Source organism: Melospiza melodia, chromosome 6 (genome assembly GCF_035770615.1).
Source record: "Melospiza melodia melodia isolate bMelMel2 chromosome 6, bMelMel2.pri, whole genome shotgun sequence".
In the NCBI taxonomy this organism is placed as follows: Eukaryota; Metazoa; Chordata; class Aves; order Passeriformes; family Passerellidae; genus Melospiza; species Melospiza melodia.
In genome coordinates this window covers 68,736,360-68,762,839 of record NC_086199.1, presented here as the reverse complement: position 1 = coordinate 68,762,839, position 26,480 = coordinate 68,736,360, and the positions used below count along the sequence as shown (strand labels likewise).

Sequence of the window (26,480 nt, the reverse complement as noted above, 5' to 3'; positions counted from 1 at the left end):
CTGAGATGATTTGTGGAATATACACAACTTTTTCCACCGTGGTCACACTAAGTCTCCAGGAGAATCAGAGCTTTGCTGTACTGATCTTCAGGTATTTTAAACAACCATAAATTGTGCTCATGTGAGTAGTCTGTACTTACAGTCTTTACTTTGAACACTGGCTTTTGGCAGAAGGGCCCAGAATAGCAGAATGCCAACTCCTGGTTCCAATCAGTTCAGAGAGACTTTGGCCTTCAGTGCTGCTACCAGATAGCATACAGAACTAGGAGATGGAAAGGGAAATGGAAAAGCAAAGGCAGTCCTGGCAAATAACTACACTTTCCAGTAACGTGATCCATACATGAATCTAACTCACAGGCCAATAATTGTGATAAACTTATAGCTCCATTCTGAGAGCTGAGCGCTTTAGTATGAGGGGAAAAAAGAACAAACTCTTTCCTTCTTGTTAACTGAATCCTTGTGGGAGAAATAAGTTAAGGCTGAGGATATTATTTTTAGCTTTCTTGGAATGTACTCTTGGATATACTTTGCAGCCAGAAATGTTATAAATGGTCCAGGTCAGTTTGAGGAGTCAGTGACAAATTCTGCCTTGCCAAACATGTTCCCTGTACTGCACTGGGTGTCCATCTTTCCCTCTCTAGCACAGAAAGGGCTACCTAGACAGCAGCAAGAATGCCCAAGCCTGATAGCCCTGCTTCAGAGCATAGGGAAACCAGTGGGTTGGATAGCCACAAACTCTAATATCCTGTCATTAACAGTCACCAGGGAAAAGTGCCAGAAACAGTTCAAGGTGGCAATTTTACATAAGGCCAGTTCACAGGAAAAACTTTCTCCCAGCCTCCTGTGCTCAGGGGCTGGCTCCTGCCATGCTGCAGGGAGGGACTAAGCCTGTTAATGCTCCTAGATACTTTAAAATGTCAAGACAGTGCTACAAGTCCATCTGAAAATTAGCACCTCATTAGTGACTGGGCATTTGAAAATAAACCTTTCACAGATGATTAAAAAAGGAATTTTATGTTGCTTAAACATACTGTGAAATATACATTTGTACATGCTGCTGGAGGCGTTGGTCCACTCATAGGTGTGCTCTGCTCCATGTTTTTGGGACAGGAACAGCTGCAGACATGTTCAGCTCAAGACCTCTGTGTGCTGGGCACTGGACACTAAAATAGAGGCAGAGCACTGCCTTTATAACCCCCTCCATCTCATCCAGCCACAAAATGCCTGCATGTCCTGTCCACCTCAGCTCTGCTGACCCTTGCTTCTGAGGAGAACAGCCCTGAATGTCCAGCACAAGCCATGTCCAAGGCTGCTCCTATTTTTTTATCTGCCAACAGCTGTCAACAAATGTAATGTCTGCCAAGGATGCAACTCCCATCCATTAGAAGGTAACCGGAGCATGAGTCATCTTACAAAGGACAAACCAGACATTAGATTATCATTATCTCTACTGTGCACAAGCCTGGCCAGCAGCTGACCTGTGTGTAGGCTCCTCTCTCAAAAGAGCTCTCAAGATTTTGACTAAATAGATGCATCAATGCAAGCAAGAAAGAAGCCTCAGCTTTAAAACAGGTCAGGGCACTTGATAGTAATAATAACCTTTTTCATGCTCTGCAAGTTTAAAAATCAACTAGTTTTCAATTTATTGTCTTTTTAATGTAAGCTGAATAGAATTTTTTGATATGCAGTTTTACAAGGGAGGAAAGGGAATTTCTGGATAAGTCCTTTAATATTTTCTTCCCGTTCCTGTTTTGTCACAGAAAGGAAGAACAATGGGGGAAAACAGGAAGATAAACCTTCCAGAAGTAAAACTTTTTCATCATCAGACTGCTATGAAGGGGAATGCAAAGTTCCACAAAGCTGATTTCTACACAAAATAAAACACATTTCCTACAAGAAAAATCTTATCAACTCTTTGACTGTCTTTACATAGATGAGGAAGGAAGGCAGAGAGGAATCAGGCTACTTCCCACTGTCAGTATGCAGTCTAGGCACAGAGCTAATAATTGAATGCAAAATTCCCCAAAACCACTTCACTACTTAGAGTGTAATACTATCCTTATTACTGATTTTAGTAGTTATCACCTTTCACTGATCCCAGCTCTTATTCATAAGCCCAAGAATAAAAGCTTCAAATACATGCACATATACCCCTCTTATGTATCAGTTTTCTGAGAAGTCTCTACAGTGAGAGAATAGTTCTGGCAGCTTTTAAACTAAGTCCCCAGCTTTACTCAATAATTTTCAAAATGCATAAATCAAAAGCGACTGTACTTTTGTAGGTCTCAAAATAAGCAATGCAAAGCCTTCACTGCCGTTTCTCAGGGGCACCCTATGTCAGCCACGCCACCCAGGGCATGGCACAACAGTGAAAGGCAGCTCTGCTTTCCTGTCCTGTCACATTGGGTTGACCTCATTTTCCCTGGACAAAGCACTTTACCCATGATAGAGTTAGTCAAACAAGCTTTAAATTACTCTGTAGCATTCGATGTAAGTGACAGGAGCTGTTAGAGATATATTTCTAATGACAATTTCTTTCCTCTTCCATCATAGTTGTTTCCAGGTTACCAGGTTACACAAGCTTCCAACTTCATAGGGAAACAGCATAGCCCAAACCAGTTTCCACATGCCCCACTGTTAGCATCAGAAGGATTAGCTCCCAAGTCTCTGGGAATACCTCCCAAAAGGTCAATCCACCCCTGGCAGAATCAGTTCTAGCAACATTTGAGTCCTCTAGAGCCATTAGAGACAGAAGTGGCCCACCCATGTCACACTGTCAGCAGCCACTTACAGCCTGATGGGCACCTCCTGCAGCAGAAGAGCTGAAACCTCCCTCTGTCCCAGCTGAGACTATTGGAAAAAAAGGCTCCCAATATTACCAGTTAGATAGTGCTTGGGCCAGTCTGACCCTCGCTGCCGGGCCAAAGGCAGCAACTGCGGTGTATCACCCCAGAGATACCTTGGCTTGCTGGTGGTTGCAGCTGGACACTGAACAAGTCCAGGCTTGTTAGGAACCCTGTTTACCTCAGGAGGAATAGCTTCAGGCGATGGTGAAGAGAAAAAGGAGAGGATTCTGCTGGAGGGTTTAATGTCCAGAGGTTTATTCCATGGTTACAGAGGTCTGAACGTGAGCAACTGCTCCAACAGAACACCGACTGCATGGTCTGATTCACCTTTTAAGCTCAGGGACAGGGGAGGGGAGGTACAGGTGAGCCACCAACCAGGTGAGAGGGGCAGGGTCTCAGGGGAAGATGACACCCAGAAAGGCCAATGACCTCTGGGCATAGGGGCATCCTTTGAACTTGACCAACCACACGACGCCTTGCTGGAATGTTCAGCCTGATTGACAGGACTCACTCAGCATGAGGGCAAGGGGGAAGGGAGAGACGTATAGGCACACCTGGGAAAGTGACCTGGAAGGCCAAAATGGGACATTACAGCACACCACAACAGAGACCACAAGCTCTGCTCCTCAGAGAAGGTGCTCAGGATGCATGGCTGACCCGGCACTCACCCTCGATGCTCCTCTCTGCCCTTAGCGCGCACAGCAAACGTCAGCCACGGCAGCTCCTGGGACAGCTACAGTGCCAGCAGGCTGCCACCAAAACGCCTGGCCTGGGGGCTTGCAGGGAGCTGGGAACAGGAGCATCCCATTTATCTGTGCGGAGCGAACTCAGAGGTCTCACGCCAGCCATGTACATGTCAGAAGCCATTTGCCACTTCACTGGTAATTTGAGAACCGAGCACACGGGGCATGGTATTACCGCGCCTGAGTGGGTCACAGCTGGTGATAGAGAGACGGTGAATCTTGTATCTTGATCAGAAGGCTTATTTATTAAGATATTATATATAATACATTATTACTATACTAATAGAATATAGAGAGAGGTTTGCAGAGCTGCTAGCTAAGCTAAGAATAGATAGAAAAGAATCTCAAACAAAGTTGTGTCCAGGGACTCAGTCCCCTAGCTTGCACTGGTGATTGGCCTTTAATTATAAACATAGAAAATGAGCCAATCAAGGTGAATCCTATTGCATTCCACAGCAGCTGATAACAATTGTTTACCTTCCCTTCTGAGGCCCCTGCCTTCTAGAAGACACAGAAATCTGAAAGAAAGGATTTCTGTGGAAAAATGTCTGCGACATCATGGCATCGTTCCACACCGCTCGCTGTGATGGCTCCTCTTGATACCACCGTGGACAGCATTTAGGAGGCACCAAATTGCCTTGTGTGAAGAGAAAGCTATGTGAGCTCATTCCCCTGCTTACCAAGCTCAGAGTAAAGTAAAGCCCAGAAGGCTCTCCCAGCTTTATCTTTAGTATAAATACAATTTAGGATAGAGGAAGATTTTCTTGGAAGCTAATTTTGTAGGTATTGGAGAGTAGCACAGCTTCTCCAAACAATTTAATTCACAGTCAAAAGAAAAATTAAAGAAAATTAGAACTTTCTCAGTATGATATGCTATTCTTTTGGTCAATGCAGCCTCCATTTACAGGCTTTTATAAAAACTCTGAACCTTTAAAAACTTCTTACTCCATTCTCACAAAATTGCAGTTTCTTTAGAAGGTGTCAAACTGCTCAACATTTTAATAAGGAAAAAAGTGTATATTGTCACTTCACACACTGATAATCATCATAATAATATTGAACTATTAATATTCTGCCCAAAAATGTGTTTATAGAAACTACTTTCCCTTTTTCCACTTCTGTAATCACACCTCAGCAAAACACATATTCAGTATAGTGACATAATTGTGGTAAATGAACCTCAAAATTTGTTGTTTCTTCTAAGAAGGAGTTGGGTTTTTTCTACTTTAATTTTTAACAAGTTTGAAACATAATCAGTTGTTGAACATATTTTTATGGGGACAACCAGCAGAGCATCACAAGGAACCAGAAGTGATAGCAACCGTACAAAGCACAACTAAAAACTGCATTTCAATTCAAGAGGTTACAAGAGGATGCAAAAGGAAGAGTGCCCAAAACTTATGCTCACATGCACAAGCACACACTCATTCCTCTCCAAGATTTATCTTTTTCCCAGCTCCCAAACCTATGCTTTTCCCACCCCAGCCTCTGCCTCTGCTTTCTGGAGTCAGGGGACTCGGCCTTTTTTGTGCTCATGTTGCTCCAGCTGTTCCTTTGTAGAAGTTGCTAAGTGGATGTGTTTGAAGTCAGAAGCAGGCAGCTTCTGTTCATCAACAAGTGACAGTTGCGCCAGGAAAAAATCCCAAACGTGAGGAGTCCTTTCCCTGAGCTGGTGCATGTTGAGACTGACCCGTGCTGCCCACAGAACTTCACCCCTGACATGCTGCTGCTCGCAGCCTGGCTTCCTGTGGCTCCAGGATTTCACCTGCCTGCTGGGACATCAGGCTGTGCTCATCCCCAGCAGTGGGATCGGCCTTCCAACAGAGAGCAAGCTGCTGGCTTGGCCCAAACTGGGGCATGCCACTCGCTCAGCACTTCAGCTGCAAACATGTACGAATATGAAGGGAGATTGTGAATGAAAAGGGATGCAGAGGGGTGCTCTCTGCCTCTCTCCCATGGCCTGAGCATCCTCTTAAGCAAGAAAAAGGAGGCAAGAAAACAAACATCATTATTACTCATTGTTACTGAGTTAAAAATGAGGGAAAATGCAACATCTTCTCCTCCTGTCATAGTAGCTGCACCTCATCATTTGCCATTTTGCTGCTTTACCTCATCACCTGAACTGAGGTAACAAAGACAAAGTAAGTTTTTTGCACACCCAAGATGCTACACCATGTGTACCATGAGCTACCACTTGTACTTTTGATGCAAGCCTAGAGCTTGCATCAAAACAGAACAACTTTCAGCAAGGGGGGTAGAAAAAGTAACTGCAAGAAATCGATTTTTAGAAAGAATGTAACATTATGCCATTTTCCTTATATGGCCACTGGTATCCCATGCGGAGGCACAAACAATAGCCAGCTTGGCAGGGGGTGGAGTAAGAAGAAGACTTGGGGGGAAAAAATTATATATATATATATTCCCTGCTGGCCCTCACCCTCCATTTCCTCTTGAATTTCTTTGTGACTGCACTGAAAGGGGTCAATAGCTCCCAGCTTGAGAAATGCAGTTTTGAAAGGACTATCACCAGCATCTGTATTTAAAGCATGCCTTTTACTTCACAGCCCCCCAGCTAATGCAAAGCTTTTAAAAGGCGAGCGCAAGATAAACTTTCAGGGTAAAGAAAGAAAAAGCGAAGGGGAGAGGAGGAACAGTGCCCATCTGCCTTGGGCTTACTGACACTTTCACTGGAATAAAGCTTGCCTGGCAAAGCAGGGACAGGGAACATAAGCTGCAGATGATCCAGAGTGCCACAGATCATTACCCCCAGCTTTAGTCTCCACTTCCCCATGCTTTAAAGCACATTATGAAACCACGTGAAGCAGCCAAGCACTACACTGGAAAAGAGTTTCAAGTAATTAAAAACAATGGGAAAATTAGAGCAGGTCATCACTGAGCATATCAAAGCTTTAAAATCTTCAGCGTGTAAGAATTTTGTATCTGACAAACACAGGCAACTTAGTCAGATCTTAATAAGTTTAGTTAACTTATCTTGATAACGAAAGATTGCACCAGTGGCTAAGTGGCTAAGATTATATTTAGGCTTTCTGTTTGAAGAAATACTCCAGAAAAGCTGTGGCATGTTAGAGCCAGGATTTATTGAGAGGGAGGAGGAACAGGACTGTAACCTCCTTCTTTGAGTGCCAGAGGACAGAGCCCATGAGAAAGGCTGGCACATGCCCAGTTTTTCAGGACCCCCAGGCTCCATTTCACATTGAAGCCTCATTCAAACATCCAATGGCAATTAAATTGCAGTTGCTTTTTCTATTAGGATGTTGTTTTTAAATCACTTTGGAAGTGGATGAATCCACACAAGGAATTTGTACAGCTCAGCTGTTGCTGTAGTCTCCAGGTGTAACCCGGTCATCTGCATTCCAGCATGCATCTGTCTTAGAAACTAACTGTTCTCCCTAATAAAACTTTTCCAAATATGAGGAAGAAAACCCAGATGAAATGTCACAGAAAGATGCTCTACTTTGTATTAACTAAATACAACCAGCTATGGTTTTCCGTTTCAAATTTATTTGACTGTATCTGATTATTTAACTGGAGCCTTTCAGTAAACATTAGAAGAAGCCCACATCATTCATCTAAGACAAGTCTGAAATCACAGATGGAAAGGTGCAGTAGTACCTCCAGCAGCACCACACACAGCAAAAAGGAATTTCATCCTACCAAACTGTCTGGGAGAAAAGCCAAAGAGACCAGAGAATGCTCCAGAAGCACAGAAGTAAATTGCCTCTTCGAGTCTCTAGCACTGGCAGCATATGACTTTGCACTTCACTTTAGCTCCCAATCATGTTATCTTTCTCACAGGCATTCAAATACATTAGTCTGTACCTTATCAGATCCTGAATTACGACTGTAGAAAAGCTCTTAAGTCTGAGAAATGTAGTTCAGAGACGTTTATGGGGCTGTAATGAGTACTGACAGATAAGCCACACTCATGCAAACACACTTGCAACTGATGTCTGGTTTAACACAATACAGCCCTAAGCCTTCAAAATATAGCCTAAGAAACAGAATCCCCCCATCACCTACTACTAATTGCATCTGCAGCGGTCAGGGGTTGAAAGAGAAGTAAGCAGATTAATTCTATTAGTCTGTGCAATAGTATCCCAAGGGGACAAGGGAAAATCCCATCATTTAAATCAGGGCTGGTAGACGCTGCTGGGAACGATGTTACATACTAGTAGGGGATTAAGAGTTTGGACTAAAGGGCCTAATTTTTTCTAGATCTGGTTTCCATGAGTCATAGCAATTAGAACTGCAAGGCTTTTGTGTTTGTTTTTTTCCACTTACGGATGACCTGATACATCTTTCCGAGTTGAAAACAACATTATTAAATTAATTTCTTACTAAACCCTTTCTCCACAACATACATGCCTGTATTCCTTTTTCTTAAAAAGTTTTCTGTTTAAATTAAGGTATTTTCAATACAAAATTAGTTTAGAATACGAAATCTAAGTATTACTTTATTAATCCCTCATATGTCAAATTTTTCTTTTTTCAGCACATTCCGCTCACGCTTTTAACCTATACTTATCTCAACCATATGGGCAGTCTTGATCCTCTGAAAGTACAGTTTTGCTGAGAAACGTTCCCCATGCTGTAAATGCATTGTAAGCTTTCATCCCTGCAGACGTGGCAGGCAGTGGTGACGAAGCCCTTCTTGAGCCAAATGAAGGGAAAAAGTAATTTGTTCAATCCAGTGCAAATGAGCCTGAGCATCCGAAGCACTGTCTGCCTTACCTGTGTGCTGCTTTGAGGGGACAGACTTTCAGGGAAATACTTGTTCTCCTCAAGAAGTCAGGCTGTACTGCATCTGTCAGGATCCTTGCTTCAGGTCTCTAACACTGTGATCGAGGCTGGTCAACCTGTCAGAAACAGCAAGGAAAATACATAAGACACATACTGGACCTGAGGAGAAGGCTGCCACTTTGTTTTACTTCCTCCTCCTTGGGAAAGACCAACTCTTTCTTGTACACCTGAAGAAATGAGGGGAAGCATCTCCTAGTGACCATGAAGACCCTGTCAAAGTCAGGACTAAAGGCAAAATCTTCTTCCCTACTCTCCAGTTCATAAGGCTGACCAGAAAAGGGCTTTGACTGGAAGGCAATAGGAGGACAGGACTATTTCTAGCAGCATAAGGAGGAAACAATGAATTTGCTCTGCATCTTCCCCTCTTACTCCTCTGCTCAGCAGAGGAGAGTCATGCCCAGGAAGAGGTGCTGCAAGTCCCAAAAGGCAATTTCCAGAACAGGGGATGGAGTGGTGTGTGATAAAACACTGGTAGTTAAGTGTTTAACACACACACACCCTTTCTGTATTGTAGGCAACAAATGTGCACACATCTGTTCACCTGCTGGATAGATGCTAAAGTACCACTTATTCTGAATGGAGGGAGCCAGAAATGATTGAGGATCAAAAAAAGGTGATGGAGTTAAGAGGCAGGTAAGGGTGGGAGGAAAACACCAACAGATGCTGGAGGGGTGAAAGCAATAAGGCAAGCAAAAGAAGGTAATTCAGAGCCTGCAGAACGGCATGAAAGGCCAGTGGGAGAGGAGAAGGGATCACGCCAGATTGCATCTGTTTTCTACTTGCAGAAATCAGCCAGACACGGGGCACAGAGGTGGGGCCATCACTTTAACTGAGCAATGCTTCCATAGCAGCTCCTCTCTGGAGAACAGCAGCGAGTCTGGATCTCATTCTCCCTGACAGCTCCAGTTCAGATATGAAGGTGGCGCCATGTAAATCCATTTCATGATACTAATTCTCTCCTCTCCAGTCTACCTTGTTGATTTGCTTTCTTTTGAAGCCCATATCCTCTGCCCTACCCTGCCTCTCCAGATCTCGGGGCCAACACCAACTGTCCATGTGAAACATCAGGTAGCATCTCTGACCCCTCTGCATCACTCAACACTTAGCTTTTCTTCAGGATTGAGATGAAAAGCTGGGAGAGAGGGTCTTGTCACAGCAACTCCTCCTGAGACAGGGCTCCAGAGGACATGTCAAGCTCCCCGTCTCTGTCATGCAGTCTGAAGATGACAGCCATACTGAGCTGAACTGCCATTTGTCAATCCAGGGATTACAAAGCCACCTACAAGCCAGCTGGAAAGTGCTAATGTCACACCAGACCACATGAAAGGAAATTCCTCCCCCGCACGGGGTATCAGCCCTCTGCCAGCAGCTCCCTGCTCCCCAGCACAAAGGTGTTATTTCACACTCGCCCAGGATGAGAGAGGGGCTTTAGTGGGGGCACAGGGGCGCTGGTGAGGAGTGCTCTGCATCCTGGACATCCATCTTACATGCAACAGAGGGGCAGTATGGTCTAGTGAGCAGAGCAAGGGCCCACCAAATGGTACTTGGGCACATGTTCTCCATGCCTTTGTCTCCAGTGGACTCTTTCAGCACTTTCAGGGTGGTTCATCCTCCGTTTCAAATACACACATACCAGCCACATCCTGGTTTCTTTCAAGGGGACGGGCAAATATTTGTGAAGTGCGAGTGCTTGTATGCAGAAAATGCACATCCATACACTTCTGCACAGGACAAAGTGCCTGCTGCCTAACAAAAACATATCCTGTTACACACAGTCCTAGTCCTTTCAGACATAAGGTACAGAATATTAATTCCCAGCCTTTGAAGACAGTGAGGGGAAAACTTTATGCAAGTTTGTAAAGTGATATGAAACCACGACATGGAAAGTGGCCCAGGCAGGCATACCAAGAGTCATCAAAATTTTGATTCAATGGCATCTTAAGTAGCAATTTTCCCTTTCCATTATGGAAGAACAGGCTTATCCATGTAAGCAAGCCCCATTCATCCCCTATTACTATTCCAGCTGATGCACCACTGTGATCAGAAGCAGAAGCTATCATATATTTAGGGTCACTAATAATGTATTTTGTCTTCTGTGTGTGCTTGCTCAGATGAGAGATTTCAATCATCTCTATTCAAGGAACATTAAGAAACACAAGATATATCAGGTTATATAAATCCTCCTCTCCAGTGGAGGATCATGCCTCTCCTCTCCCCTCTGCTTTGTTTAATCCAATTGGAAGTGTCTCGGGCAGCAGGAATATTCTCCTTTCTCTCAGCAGACTCCAAAAAAGTCTGATAGAGAGCTGTCTTAAACACTTGTTTCATGCATAAAGAGTCTGTCTGGCTTTGTTTTTTAAAAAATGTGATTCCTTAGTATCTCACCAGAGAAAAAGCAGTAGCATGTGAGAAATGTGAATTAAGGAAATAAAAAGCAGGCTTCTTCTCCAAGGCTGATGTGGAGGGACAGAGATGGACAGCAGCACTAGAGCATCCAACACTCCTCTAGCCTGCAGGTGAATTTTCAATAGAGGTCCAGGGATCATCTGGGCTCAATACATTTTTAATATGAAAACAAAAATAAACAAAAGCTCAATGTGGAATTTCTCCCAGTTGTTGCCCCGGTCTCACATTCTCCCTAATCAGCGCTGGCTGCTATCAGAGACAAGACCCTGGATTAGACATGACCTGACCTGGGCCAGCAGCTCACGGTGCTGCTCCCACAGCACGGCACGGAGCCCCACACCCTTGAGGCTTTAGACTGTGTGGCTCCTGAGTTTGATTTAAGGGGCACAACTACTGCAATTTAGTTTCTTAAAAAAAGTTTTCTTTTAAGTCCAACCCTCGTCACAGCTTTCTCCCCACCTCAATGTTTCTATGCTTTGGGGCCCCAGTGGTGGTATGTTTTGCAAATTAGTTTTTTTTCTTCCTTGTATACTTGTACAACCACAAACATGGTTGTGTTAAGCCACTTAATCAAGCGTAAGCAACGAGAGTTTGCACTACACACTGACACAGACATCAGGAGGAACACAAAGCATTCCCATTTAACATTTTATGCATCAGAAATAACACCAAAACAGATGTAAAGCAAGCTAATTCTTCATTACTTAACACAACACAAATCTTTGTGCATTAAATACAAGTGAAAGGGAGCTGTGGAGTTGGCATTAGCTTGACAGATGTTGAGATGAGCTGCACCAGAACTGAGTGTCTCAGCCTGAAACAGTGCATGTTAAAAAGGCGTCTGCTTATTGTTTGATATGTGTATTTATTTACATAGACAGCTTGCTGACATGCTGAAGGGCTGGGGAGAGTGGTGTAGGCTGGCATTTTAAACCCTCAGCAGGCATTCAGCAAGTGGCCTGTTATCCTTTGGTCATGTCACTAGCTTCCATTTTATTGCTGAGTGGTAGCAACAAAGGGGAGCAGGGAAGGAACCAGGATCCCCTCCACTGTGCAGACTTAACTCCCCTCCAGGAGCTTGCCCTTAGCACACAAGGCAGCATTCCCAAGCTCAGCCTCCACAAGCATGTCGCCCCTAGGGCTCACCCTCCAGTTTCTGGGGCCTCTGTGCCTTTGGCACAGACATGGGAAGGGTCTCTGAAAAGCAAGTCAAGTGCAGCTCCTTGTTGCATAAAGAGATTTTTCTTAACAAGAAAGAAAATTAATTAAGTGGATAAAATCCCACAGGTTGGAACAACAGCTGAGGAATTATCTTTCTATCAGGTTGGTAATGAGGACGAAAAAACCTCACACAAACATTAACAGCTTCATATGGGCTCATTGGCATTTCAGATCAGATGTGAGATTTGGCATTCCCAGGAGCACCAGATGCAACTCCAGTTACAGACCAGACTATGGGCAAAATGCATTTTGCCCTGCTGAAAACAGACTTGTGACAATGTCTGAAAATTAAAGGTACATATCTACCTACACAATAATTTTTTCCCACAGAAATTATGCCCAGGGAGACTGTAGATCACAACACCCAATGCCTCAGGTTAATCTGACTCACCTCTGACACCTGAGTTTAGATATGTCAAGTGTGTGAGAGAGTTCTTCAACATGCTGTGCTGACTCCGCACAAATCTGGGTGCACATCAAATGACATTATCAGACACTGGCCAAATCCAGCACCTCTACCCACAGCGCTGCACTGAGCCCCACACCCAGGAGTTTCCCCACCAACACTGCTGGCTGCTCAACTGTCAACACTCACAATTACTTCTTAATGCTAACAAAATAATACAGATTTTTTTTTTCCCCATACCCTGAAATGGAAAAACTACCTGCTCTGGGATCAATTACAAGAATGGCAATCATATTCATGGTAACTACTGCAATAGGGGATGCTACCACAAAGAAGCCATGTGGCCTACTGAGCACCATGCTGAACTGTGGCAAACTATTCAAAGCTACATTTCAGAAATACTTTAACTTCCCTGGCAACTAAGGCAAAGGAATTTGTACCCTACCCCCAAAAGAGAAAGGGGAAAAACAAAAGCGAACTACTGGCCATCTTTCCCAAACATGCCTTTGTACATCTTCCTGCACCTTTGTTACTGTTGATATCACAAGAGGTGATAATTCCTTGGTCCCACAGAACCAAGCTTCTTACTGTGTGCAGCATAAAAGAGCTCCCTGCCCAAAAAGCTAGCTGACTAAACAAATAAAAAGCAGGAAAAAAAAATTGTATTTCCCTTGTTACAGATGGGAAGCAGAAATCCAGAGAGACATTGGCAGTAAAGATCCGGCAAGAAGCCAGTGAATGAACTGGGAAGAAAACATCTTCAGTCTTGAAGCTTATTCCTTCAGTGTGGAGATCACTGTTTCTTCCTTTCCTGTTCTCCTGTTTTTCACTCAAATTTGTTCCTTTTACAGCTTGTAAAGTTCACCCTTAAAAACAATGCTGATGGGCTACTGATGCTTCTCATTTTTATGGGGAGGAGATTTAGGGATTCTGATGTAAATAATCACAAGGAATTCTTAGCTGGCACCCAAATACTGCCCCAAAGAGGCCAAATGCCCCCCATCCCCTTAAATGAACAAGTGCTGGCAGGTGCAGTTTTGGGAAGTTTTTTAATATACCTAATCATGGGGCTTTCAATTTACCAACTCAGAACCACTCTAGTGCAGGTACTTCCAAGGTAGACGTTTCATATATTACCCATGTGTTACCAGTCAACACACATGATAACCCTACCAGATGAAAAAAATATTTTGAAATTGCATGGAAATGAAAGACATCTCTTTCAAGTGTTTTACTAATTAGCCAGACTTACCAAAGGCTAAGGATAATGGAGTATTTCCCCATTATGTCTGCCTCTCATTAATTCAAATGCCCTCTGTGCCCTAAACCTATTGGAAAAAGAAACCAACTGCACTTCTGAGCAATAGGATTAAATTACCTGCCCCAAGGAAGCAGGTTGCCTAACAGAAGCATTTGCAATATTAATAGCTACTTCAAATAATTTTAAATCGTCATTTAACAACCATCAGTACTTCCTCAGTTTTTCTTGAGTTTGAAATATCTGTAGTGCATAAACAACAGTCAATCTAACTGTTTTTCAAGGTTTTTTTTCTTGTTTGACTCAGAAATGATGCTTTCTGTCAGCCTGAATTGTTAATTTAGGTTTGCTATTGCAGCTCTCTCCTCTTTCCTTGAATAAAGGGCTGGCTGATCCCTGGGATACTGCAGCACAGCACTTGGGTTTTCACACTCAAGCTGTCGCTCTATTAGCTCTACAATCTGGCAGTTTTCTCTCCTACTTTTTAAAGGCTCTCATCTACCTCTTGTAGCTTTTTCCTCAGATTCACCTGGGAAGGTACACTGAAAATTTTGGGCAGGATGTTCCCAGAATTACAGGAGCATCTAAGGGGAGAAAAAACCCCAGACATTCAAGGCAGCACATACTGTATGTGCAGCAAGGGTGTATGTCTATTATAGCAATTCAAACATCTGCTGGTAATGAGGTTAGTTTGGAAAGGCTTTGATTCCTGCCTAGGGAATTTAGTGTCATTTGCTTGCTCCATGAGAATGCCATGGGCTTCCTCATGCAGGGTTAGATTCAAATATACTTTCATGTATTACAGAGTTTTATGTATAATACATGTGTGTGTGATTCTGGTCCTTCAAAAGATTTCCCAGTGAAAAAGCTAATACAGAAGGGAGCACTTCATGGAGTTGTATAGCTCTTCAACTCTCCTTTGGAATGTGTCATTAGTTCTGCATAACTGATATCTCTGTTTTATCTTCTTCAGATCCCCTTTCTTTAAACAAACTCCAGATTCCCCCACTCCCAAAAAAATGTCTCGTAAGTCCCGATTGTTTTTCTTGAAACACACAATAATTTTAAAGGGCTTAGCAGGAGTATTTCAAGAGGAAAAAGTACACAAAACCCAATAATCAAGTGATAAAGGCCAAAGAGAAAGTCACAGTCAGTTATGGAAAAGGACATGCAATGTTGTTCCATTATCCTCTTGAAATGAAGAGTTAAATCTTGCAAAATTCCATTCCAGTGCCTGCTACTCCACCTAAATCCTCCTGACCACAGCAACAAAGCCATTCTATAGCACATCTTGGCATTTTCATCATGTTCCCAACATCTAGCTCATGGTTCAAAGGTTTTGGTCCTTCAAAGTAATGAAACTGGTGATGAGCACATGGAATCAAATTGCCAAGTGTGAAGAGAAAAGAAAGTTGATTTTCCAAGACATGAAGGAAGCCACCCTCTCCCCTCAAATCCTTCCCTATATTCCCCACTGAGCAGGTCAGGTCTCCTTGCCCACATGTTACATCATTTCTGAATCACATCAGTGTCCAAACTTGTGCTGTTCTGAACTGCTTCTTCCTGGAGTCTGGGGTAGCTCTGGCTGTGCACAGGTACAAGCAAGCCACAATAAAGTTTTGATTCTTGCAAATTACTGAATTTCACTTCTGAATAAAGGCTATCATGGAAGGGTACAGTGCAAATACACCACCATAAGTCAAAATTAGAGCAACTTTAAAAATTACGAGTGAATAAACTTCCTTGGAACATGAAAGCCAGCCAAGTCACGCACCACATATGGAAGTACAGTTTAACTGGCCAGGATGGAAATCATGCTGTCATTGAACAATAGGGCTGTCCATGGCAGAAAACTGAGTAAAGGCAGAGCTGAGCCCTACAGAAATAGCCCCTAGATTTTCAAGTACCAAGAATCAGATGCCAAAATGTAAATACTATTAACAACTTAAATCTTAAAGGTCTCACAAGGGTTTGTTCTGTCTACACAACAGAGAGGTACTGATTAATGACAGAAATTCCTTCCTGTAACTGGAAAAAATTAAGAACATACAGAATCACCCAAAGAGTTTTGCAAGATAAAGAACTCTAAGTTAATACCAGGAAAAGACATACATCCATTCTATTCCTCTCCCAGAAAACAAAAATAAAAAGTTGCCGTAAGAGCTGTGTTTTTCTTTTCCCTTCTACTCTCTGTATGTTTAAAAAAAAAAAAAAAAACAACAAAAAACTAAAAAACCAAAAACCAACAAAGAAAAAAAAAAAAACCACAACAAAACCAAAAAGCCACCCCAAAACCCAAAACAAATACAATACTCTTTCTGACCACCAATCTTTCAGGAAAGAACAAATCTGACAGAATTTTTTTCCGGAATTCAGTGTTAAAAATGGTCAAAACTTCAAAACTTTTCAATGGTCCAAAAGCAACATGACTATCAGTAAATGTATTAGCAACTCCAGCACATGTTAGAAACATGGGGATGAGGTAATTGTTTCTTTAGTTAAGGCTCAATTGTTTGAGCACCTTACAGCCATTTTGAGTTGCATGGCATTCAGCAGAATTATAGCACATCAGAACGGACTGACTAGGGAGAAGGCAGATTTTAATTTCTTGCTGGTATTTTCTGCTGATGGTGCTTTTAAGGACTCATACCAGCTTTCATAAAAAGGGCATCTTCCCTATTTGCAAATGTTTTTCATCACCAACTTTCCCCCCAACCCATCCCACTGTTTTTCTCTTCTGTCCTCTCATTCAGCTGTTTAAAGAGCTAGTAATCAAAAACAGTGTAGCCCAATGGAAGTTGCAATTGTGGAGCTGCTCATGAAGTTTAGATCAAGGACAATTGTTGTTATTACATGGCACAATACGCTGAAGATTCTGCAAGAACTCTGGATGAATCCCAAAAGATCTCCCAGAACTGGAGCAATGGGACGCCACCCCTCTGAAAGCTGCAGAAGTCAAGCTCTTTGGCTCACTGTCACAGTGTGTCAGCAAACAAACATCTTTCTCTAGCTTTCCCAATTATTAATACACTTATTAAAATGTGAGACAATGTTTTCTGTTTGAAAAACACTGTATTGTCAGTGAATACCCTTTTGGAGAAGTCGGGCAATTAGAGAAGGAGCAATTCTGAGCCTTGAACACAAGAGAGGGAGGGATGCCAAGGGAAACTACAATTCCATTGAAATGGAGGGCAAAGCACTCTGTCTGCAATAGTAGCATAAACATATCCCAAACAGATGTATAGAGGCTAGCTTCACAAAGTTTTAGAAGTGCTCAGTGGTTTGGGGATGCATCAATACAAATGTTTCAGTCTGGGTGTTCAAGCCTCCTGAGGCAAGAAATACTTAACTGTTTCTGAAAAACCTGGCCCTCTGGAAGTGTTTCAAATGAAACCAAAATAATCTGTCCCCCTCTCAAAACTTTAGATGTCACTGACATAAATGGTGGGACTTCTGCCTCTCTCTTAGCCCACAATTTTAGAAGTATTCCCAAAATGCTGCACATGCTGATATGCCTGTCTTTCCAAGCCTGGCCATGTAATAGTCTGTAGAATACAACTTTTTACCAGCCTGAACAATAGAGAGGGGTTCTGACTCACACGTTTCCTCCAGACAAGTGGGACTCAAGGCTATTCCTTCCAACCAAGACCCTGCATTCTGTTTTTCCTATTACAGAGCTGCTTGCAAAGGTATGTCTTGAAAATAACTATGGCCTTATCTTTTGCCTGACCTTCCCCTGTGCTTTTTTCTATAATTTCAGCTTCAATTTTTTTTCAGCACTTCAATAAAGGGCACATCTGCAATTCAGCGTTTTGCACCAGGAAACTGAGACAGGGAAAAGACCAACACAACTTGTAAAACAGTTTGGCAAAGACAGCTTGAACTAATATAAGCCTATTGGCCTTGCAATTGGCAACAAGAGCTTTTACTAGTACTTAGCTTTTAACTGCAGCATTCCACAAGAATCTAGAGGAGGACACGTCCCAACTAATTAGGTAGGCATTGCCACCAGGAAAACACGACAAGGAAACAACTGCACAAAAACCCTTTCCTGCATTATTTGTCTTGGTCTCTTGGGCCACACAAGCACACAAAAAGGCTTCCAGATGAGCTGTGGCATAGCTCCTAAGACAGCTGCTCTGGGCAGACAGCTGTATTTCATTTTGGGTGGAGTTAGGTGTTTAAAGGCCCTCAGAAAGCAGCTCTTAGCTGCAAGATGCCAAAGAGAGCTCCTGCATGGGGAAACTTTTGTTCCCTTCGACTCACCAGGGGAAAGCTGCTGCTTATAATAGATGATTACTTAAGTCAGCTCTAATGTCTAGCTACCAGCTGGCAAGGCACAGCAGTCTGCACAGAGCTCAAGTTAGGACCATGGAGCTTTCTATCAGAAAAACGCTTTTTGGAGCATGGAAAGTGAGCACAGCAACTGGGAGAAAGGACAAAGCCTTTGGAGGCTGTGAAACCCTGCTCTTTCACACCGATGGATGGTGCAATCAAGATTTACAGCCTTTGAAAGCTTTCTCAACACTTGCACAGCTCCAGCCCATCCGGGCAAATTACCAGACAGCTCCTCCAAGGCACAAGCATGCCAGTCTCAAGACAGTAAGGAGAGGTGTTTCATGCATATCCCTCACCTAAGTACACCTCAGAGGGAGCTTGCCAGAGTTTTTACATGCTGCTAGAGCATTCAGAACACTCCATCTCCTAGCTACAGCAGAAACCAGCTGCACTTAAATAAAGGCAGGTGGGAAGGAAAGCTAAGGTTCAGGCACCAGCTGCCATCCCAGGTAAAAGCAGTCAGAGCCATGCTACGGCACAAGTGTCTACAACTAAAGATTTCTTTCCCTCCTGGGTCTCTCCTGAGCAAGACAGATGGAGGAAGTATTTGGATCACTTTGGGCTTTGCTTTCTCAGTGTCTCCTCTGAACAGCTGTCACAGAGTCCTGCTGGAACCAGGGCAGCTGAGTCAGGGATCTCCTTTGACTGTCCTGTCTCACAGCTCACTCCCACTGCAGTGGACTCCTGTACCAGGGATTAACTGGAAATGAAGAACGTCAAACAAAATAATCAGTGTCAGCTCTGCCAAATGAGCTGGCAACCAGTAAGACAAGGAAGCCCTCACTAAAAGCACTAACAACATGCAGGAAGTACTCTCAGGGCCCAGATAATGCTCCACAGGGCCCTTCTCCACTGCAACCAGAAATTCCAAGCCAGACAAGAAGCTTTCCAAGGCAGACATTAAACATTCATTTGTAATAAACACCCTCCTGACCCCCAGGGACCAGTGAGAGGTGTAAGGAAACACAGCAAACAGAATCCAGAGAGGCCAGATGCCTTGCACTGTGGTTATTTTAATATGTGAAGAAAAATAATAGTAGTGTTTTCAAAATGGTTCATGGACCATACTAAGAAACAGCAATGATATTTTTTATTTTGGACACCTTAGTTCTTCGAAGGCAGTCTTCCCTTATCTCTGAACAGCAGAAGGGCATGTTTCTCAGTGTTATTTTAGAAATGTGCACAAGAATTTCAAACATGCTCTCTGCTTTCCAGTGCAATCCTTGGACTGAAATGTCTCCACATTTGCAATCATTTTATCTCTGCAGAGCAAGGGGCAGCTGGGGACAGCAGGAGTAAAAGGGATCTGTGGGACCACAAACCAGACCCATAAGAGCAGCTGGCTATTGCTCATTTAATGGCTCTGGCTGGTCCAGTTAGTGTTGGATTTTATTTGTCTATTGATTTTGTATTCATGGTATTGTGCTTTTAAACAGAACTGTGGAGTTCTAGCAACGTATAACAGGAAAAGTCTTGCAAAATCAGATGGAAGGGCACATACAGGGCACTCTGCAACCATCACTGAGGGTGGAGGTCACTATATGCAGTTTCCACAGGAAATGTTTATAACTCAACAATTTATATGTATAAATTTTTCATAAAATTACTTAATTTCACATATGCCAAAAAATAAATATTTAAATGATTAATATTTTGAGATCATAGCAGGAAGACGGACAAAGACAGTGAAATTAATAAAAATGCAGCTGAGTGCATAGCTGAAGCTTTACAGCAAATTTGTTCATTTATGGTAATGTCCACTGTGCATTAGCATTTCCATAAATACTCTGTAAATAAGATTAAAAAGGATTGTTTCAGTTTCTGCTGATAATCAAGTGCTAAAGAATGGCTACAGAATAAGAATTTTGTAATTCAATGCAAATATTCGTGCAAGAAGCTAGATCCTATGAATTACACGCATTTAGTCAGGGAGCAGAAATACTATTGTGTGACCTATGTGTCAAAATACGAACTGAATTGTGCAGCTGGAAGCTGAACACTTGAATACCAGCCACTGAATACTAAAAAGGAATTGCCTGTAAACAATCAGCAAACCAAGAAGCAATCTATGAATAATTTCAAATAAGTTGTGCAGTGGAAAAGTCAGTAAGTTATTCGTAGACAATTTGTCAATAGAAGAACTAACATAAAAATGTATTTTAAAAATTCTACAAATTATCATGTAGATATCAAAAGAGCATTTATGATTCATCATGAAAAGACATAAGTAATTATAGCAAGGGTTGAAAAGGCATTTTCTTTCTTGTATTATATTCTATAACCAATCAGGTGCATTAGAACAATACCTTTAGTTATAATTCTGCTGATCCCCAAGGCATAAGCCATTAGTGTGTGATGGAGACACGATGATGAAACTTGATGGCTGAGTAATCTGATTCGCTCTCACCAAATTTGAGCAAAATCTGACGTCAATGAATCTGTACTTGAATGCACTAATGTCATTATTCAATTTCATTCCTGCAGGTGACCATACCAGATAACAATTTCATTCTCTTGATTTGGAGAAGAGCAGTGACCTGTGATTCAATACACAGCATAGCCCTCTTTAATCCTTTAAAAATTTAAAGCACCTGATTTGCCACCATTGTGCTGTGGGGGGAAAAAAAAAAGACCAAAAGCCCTCCTAGCAAGGTTTTTTCCAAGAGCTAAGAGCTGCAGAACAGGGATCTCAAGCTGTAGATGACAGCTGTAAAAAGAAGATTTGGTGACCTTCCTGCACTGCTAAATCAATTATTTGTTGAATTTACCACAATACTATATGGAGAGGCAGCAAGTAGTCACCAACAAGCCTCAGTCCCCCAGGTTCATGGCAGCAGTTCCGGATGGAAAATTCATGAGTCTCCCAGTTCATGAGGAAAACAGCAGGTTATGGAATACAAGGAAAGCTGGCCCTGTTCAACTTAATGAGATCTATTCCAGGAGAAAAAGGAAATACACTTTTAGAAGGATCTTATTCTGAAGGAGAATTCCTGGAGCCACAGATCTTGAAAAAACACTAGGTTTCCTTAACCTCAGTAATAAAATGCAGGAGCCAACATTGCTGCAGAGATTCTGCAACATTTTAAAATTATTTTATCATTCTGCTTCTCTCATCAATTTTGAATTTCACTTGATCTTTGTTTGGTTATTACACCAGTTCCTCTACTGCTGTAACAATGGAGATCAGTGCGTGACATCCTTTGTTTCACACAGAAGCCTTTGCTTCCTTCCTCTTGACCTGAAATTAGGAGCACTGCAGTGGATGGTCTGAGAGGAATGAATCACATTGACTAAATAACCCAGTTTGCTAAATCACAAAAACCAGAGCAGCAGAAGGGCGGAAGCAACCTCCCTCCCACACAATTTGAGGGTTTTGGGATTCTACATCGCATCATGCATCTTCATTCATTTGGGGTTCTACCACCTGACCCTCCTAAAAAGTTTAGATCCCTACTTGTTACACCTCAGCAGTGCAGCATATCTGCACAGCGTTCCATGAATTACACATTTGGGGAAATGTTAACAACCGTGAGACTTGTTGCATTTCCCCAAATGTTTTACAAGTGGCCTCAAACACTCGTACTGCTCCCTTCAAGTCAGGAACTAGACCAGAGGAGGAAGAACTTGCTCTCAGGTATCTTGATATCTCCCAAAAAGCAGGAGGGCAACTTAAGAAAAGGGTTACTTTTTGCTAAATACTGCTTTTCCCTGCAATTGTACCTCTCCTTGTCCACATGAGGTTTACTGGCAGTAAGTGTTGTAACAAGGACAGATTACAACTTGCATTAGCACATCAGTGGGGTGTAACGAAGCCTTCAAACATGACTGATGTATTTGGAATTGAGGGAGAGACAAAGTAATTGAAAAGGACAGGAGAGTCATTACAAGTATACTATGTGTTTGGTTTGCAGTCCAGCACTTTGGAAGAGGCTCTGGCACATTTGTCTAGTCAAGATTAATCACACTTCTGCCAGCACTCAGCCAGGCTTCAGTGATGTCCCTTCCCTGGACACTCTCTTCTCCTGTTTGGGTCAGCAGTTAGCGGAAATCCTAGGAAAACAAGCACCTCCTTTGGGGCTGTATTTAAACAAACAGACAGCTCCTCCTGAGCAAATGCCACTGTCATAAAGACATCCAAATAATTTTTTAACATTTCACAATGTGTTTAAGGAGGAGAGATGCTGTCAGGCTGAAAAGCTCAGGCAGCAAGCCATTAGGAACCAGCCACACTTCTTGGGGTGACTGACTTTAACTCTTCTATACGCTTCTTGCCCTCCTGCTTCTCAGGATAAAGTAGCAGTGTAGCTGTTTCACACTACCCACCTGCAGAGGCCGGGCAGAGTTTGCCCAGGAACCCTTGGAGATCTCCCAGCCCAGGCAGGGCTACAAGCAAGGAAGATCCTAACCTCATCCTGCTGCTAAACTGAGGAACTTTGCTGTCATGAGAACGCCAAGCCAATACAGCACAATTTTGGAGCCTCACAGAAAATTTATCTTTAAAAAATTAACAAATATCTTTTTTACTTCTAAAAAGGATCTGTAACATCACCAGGAAAAGCAAGTAATTCTCAAAAACTTTACTTTGTTGTAGAGCAACAAACAATTTTGTTATCTCCTCTCTCACTAATGTGCCGCTAACCTATCCTGGCTTCACAACTACATTTTCTCCAGCAGATGGTCTAAGTGATTAACATAACTTTGCTAAACTTGGGGAAAGTGTTCTCAACATGTACTTATTTAGTTTCAAAGCCTGATGCTTCTATTTCAGATATGAGAAACCACATTTACATGTTTAAAAGACCACCTCCCCCAGCAGTATCAATAGACCTAATAAAAGATCCAACCTACTTTCCCTGACAACCTTATCCAAGACACTGACACTGATAGTTGTGTTGCAGTACAGCTCTTCCCACTGAATCTGCTTACATGTCTTGGCCAGCCTGTGTTCATATTTCAGTCAATAAAGGATGAAACACTAAAAGCAACAGCTTCCCCCTCGAAGCATACCAAAGCATTTTCTTGCTGTAGCATTTGTATTTCTACCAGTACAGGTAGGATTGTGTATTCCTCCTCTTAGACCAAGTGCTCAAGAAGGAATAGATCAGCAGGAGCTGAGCTGGCACTCACAAGCTAGAGGCCTTGCTTTCAAGTCCTTTGTACAGTATATTTACAAAGCATCAATGGAAACTGAAGGTGGCAGCTGGTTAGCATCCTCTAACACCACTACAGAATAGTTTCATCCAGAAGTTAGCAAGAGCCTCATAATTAATTGAGGCTGCAGAAGGAATGCAGGCAGACTGACTAATTACCTCCCATACTCCGGCTAAGACTCTTGCTTTGGAACACGTGTTAGGGGATCTCTAGTGCTCACGAGCAGTCAGATCTCTTTTTCGTGTCTCCATTAAAGATGTATTTCTAAGTACCCAACACAGCTCCCTCAGCCAGAGCTTTCACTCTGTGTTGCATTGCTATAGCCACCACTTTCCTTTGCCTTGCTCGGAGCTGCCATCTGCTCCTGCAGCTCCAGGATTCACCTGTTACACACTGACCCGCAGGAGAAATCAAGTGTGAATACTGAGGGCGGCATAAAATAACATCAGAATTGCCACCATCAGCCCTCCGAGCTGGACATTTACTTGGAAACAATCAGAACATCATTCTTGCACTGAGAACCTCGTCAGATTCAGCAAAGTGAGCACAAGGCAAGTGGAGCAGGAATTTAAAAAACCCAAATCACATCTTTTAGTGGAAGGAAAAAAAAATAGCCTAATTTAAAACAAACTTCAATACAGCATTGGCCAAAATGCCTGCTAAGGGTACTTATGCAATAAATCAGCTTCTGATTTCTGCTTAACCTTGTGACCTTTTAAATCTGTACATGGAAAACTCTCTGGTTAGAAAAAAAAGTAAAAGGAGAGATCAAGTTAAATAGTTCACCTAGCAAATATGCAAGAGGCTTAAAAACTACTAGCCTCATTTCCCCAGATTAATCTGCAGTGCAAATGTGAAGATGCTAATGATTTATTTCTCACCCCTTGGCACCAACTCCCTCTCGGTCTCTTTAAGACAGAAAAATGAATAATAATAATGGTAATAATAACAAATTTATGTGTTCTTTTCATCAACAACTCTGAGCTCTCATTTCTGACTTGGAACTAAAACATCAAAAACAAGCTCCCCAGCCCCCATCCCACAGGGTGATCAATGATTCTTTACCACTTATAGAAGATCTAAAGAGGCACTTATTACATTTATTATGTTACAGTCACCAGCACAAATTCTTTTCAAAACGTAGTAATCCTGTCCACGTGACACTTAACTCCCCAGTAGGTCCATTTGCAGTCAGGTTAATAACCTTCATATTATGTAGGTAAAGGAAGATTAACTCTGAATATGTTGAAACCAAATTTATAGTATGAAACCTCCTCCTTTTGTTCAGTTCTAGGCCCCGCTGGCCTCTACCTAGGACTTGACAAATCTCATTTGACAGTGCGGGCAAATGCCTCTTGATTGAGCATTTGGGATCAAAGAGGGTCCTCTCATTTCCTCCCTCTGCAGCTCTGCTGGTCTAGTCTCACCTTAATTTGTCTTCCTAGTCCAGGAGAAGTAGCTAGCAAGCAAGCAAAAATAATTCCTTTCCCACTAGAAATTCAGCTCCCAAAAATCCATTTCTAATTTCTGTGTTTTATCCACACTGACTTTAGAGCAAAATATTACATTTTCAGAACATAACACCCTATTTCCAAACTTCAACGGGCACCAGAACTCCTATAAGCTAATAAACTCCTCAAAATAAGATGGAGGAGGAAACTCTAAATATTACATTGCATTCTTAACAGAAGGTGGATGTTTTTTCTCTCCTGTTTTTCCATGCTAAAACAGCACCCAGCAGATGTGCAAGCACAGCTTGTTCTGCCCAAGTCAGGAAACTCTCAGAACGGTGGCCTCCCCTTTGAACCAAAGCAGCAAAAATTCTCATATCAACAAGGTAAGGAATAGAAACAGCCACCTCACTCCCCCAAGCAAGGATAAGCCAAATGACCCAGCTGGATTGTTCAGCAAAACATTCCCACCACATCTTTGCTCCAGCTTGTTCTCCTTGGGGCTCCTCCATCAGAGGCTTTCGTGCTGGTAACACGCGCAGCCCCCAGGTGCAGGCAAGAGCAGCAGGGCTCATTGAGCACAGTGCAGAGACACCAGGAGGTGCGTGGGGAGGAAAAGACAGAAGGGATAAGAGAAGAAGGCAGCAGGTCCTGAAACTCTGAAGTGCTTTAACCTAATGAGAAGAGGATTTTACAAAAGGCAGCTACGAACCTGCCCAAAATCATAATAGTCTGAATGGAAAACAGGCTGCCAAAACCCACCTGCCACCACATGGAGACCTACCAAGCACCCTTCCCCAAAGGAAACAGGAGCCTTGTATTTCAGGGGGTCAATCCTCTTTTCAAAATGAAATACTGATAATAAAGAGCTTATAACTAACAAAACTCCAAGTAGCCATGAAACACAGAGTCACTCAGGGATACAGACTTCCAGCTCTCTACTTGACAGTGGCCACCAAGGACAAATCCTTGCTTTGAGTAGGGAATAGACTTCAAAAGCAGCCAGGGTCTCATTTTTATTGGGTGCTGTCAGGAGTTTTGACCTGGATTAGGCAGAATCCCTGATCCTTTTCCTCCATCCACTGCAGTCAGATCCTGGACTGCCAGAGATCCATTTTCAAGGATGTCTAAAATGAGATCTGAGAGGTGGAATTAGAACTTCCTTCCCTTAGTCATCTCCTTAGATGACAGGATGCAAATTCACTGGCACCCCAGAGATGGACCAGATGAGCACTACTATAAGACACAGGCACAATAGCAGGACTTGTGTGGGCTAGAAAAACAGAGGCCTAGGTGGACAGGAAAGAAGACTTTGCAAGAAACCTTCAGTTTCTGATTTTCAGATGTTGAACAGACTCAAAATCCTGTCACACTCCACCCCCTTCAAAACAAAGCAAGCTGGAAGGAGGAGAGGTTATTTGGTTGTTTTAGTGATTGCCTTTTTTTTCCAATCACAGGTCTAACTGATATTTTCTAGCCAAAAGTTTTTCTCATATTAAAAACAAACAAACAAACAAACAAACAAACATGCTCAAAGCATTAAAACACTAATCTTACAGGTTTTAGATTTTAACATTTTGACTTCATAGAAATTCCACAGAAAAGAGTGTATCCTCCTAGACCTCAAAATAATTGGGAAGAAAAGACTCAGGCATTTAGGCAGAATGCATATCGCTGGCTCAAACTAAACTGAATAATCAGCAGAGCTCCTAACCCCAGGCTGGCTGGAGGCCTGGATTCCCTTAGCTTAGACACTAACTGCAGTCACTCATTATTATTCAGCACTGGCTCAGCACAGACAATACACACACTTAGCATTGTAAAAAAGCAAAGGAAGGT

The 26,480-nt window shown here is 42.6% G+C and overlaps 1 protein-coding gene across 7 annotated transcripts in view; it reads right to left on the bottom strand.

Moving 5' to 3' along the window:
- TSPAN18 (tetraspanin 18) overlaps positions 1-26,480 on the bottom strand; it is a 121,113-nt gene that overhangs the window by 51,921 nt on the left and 42,712 nt on the right. For all 7 annotated transcript variants that reach the window (XM_063158843.1, XM_063158840.1, XM_063158839.1 and 4 more), the window contains one exon: positions 8,342-8,466. The gene's annotated coding sequence lies outside the window, so the exon portion shown is untranslated. The remainder of the gene's footprint in view (positions 1-8,341; positions 8,467-26,480) is intronic.